Source organism: Piliocolobus tephrosceles, chromosome 6, assembly GCF_002776525.5.
Source record: "Piliocolobus tephrosceles isolate RC106 chromosome 6, ASM277652v3, whole genome shotgun sequence".
In the NCBI taxonomy this organism is placed as follows: Eukaryota; Metazoa; Chordata; class Mammalia; order Primates; family Cercopithecidae; genus Piliocolobus; species Piliocolobus tephrosceles.
The window spans coordinates 106629026-106629562 of NC_045439.1; positions in this window are offsets into that span (position 1 = coordinate 106629026).

Sequence of the window (537 nt, forward strand, 5' to 3'; positions counted from 1 at the left end):
ATGCGAGCCACCACGCCCAGCTAATTTTTGTACGTTTAGTAGAGAGGAGGGTTCGCCAAGTCGGCCAGGCTGGTCTCGAACTGTTGACCTCCGGTAATCCACCCGCCTCGCCCTCCCAAACTTCTGGGATTACAGGCATAAGCCACCGCGCCCTGCGTCCTCCTCTTATTTCATCCACTTTATAATTCATATTATTATTGATCGTTGATAATTGCACCTATCGTAATGATACTGATAATTGCACCTGTTGTAATAATATTGATATTGATAATTGCACCTATTGCATTACAATATTATTATTGATATCCATAATTTCACCTACTGTAATGATCAATAAAGACAGGCAGAAAGAAAACAAAAATAACTGAGACTACCGGGCAGTGGCCCTGCGGACAGCAAAAAGTGAAGAAAAGCCTTGAGGCGCAGTAACGCCACCAATAAGGAGTCGCCGCGACGGTTCCGCCCAGAGGCAAGGAAGGCCCACCCCTCGCTGGCAGGCGCGAGCTCTAGCTCGTGACGGCTGAGGGGGTGGGGATA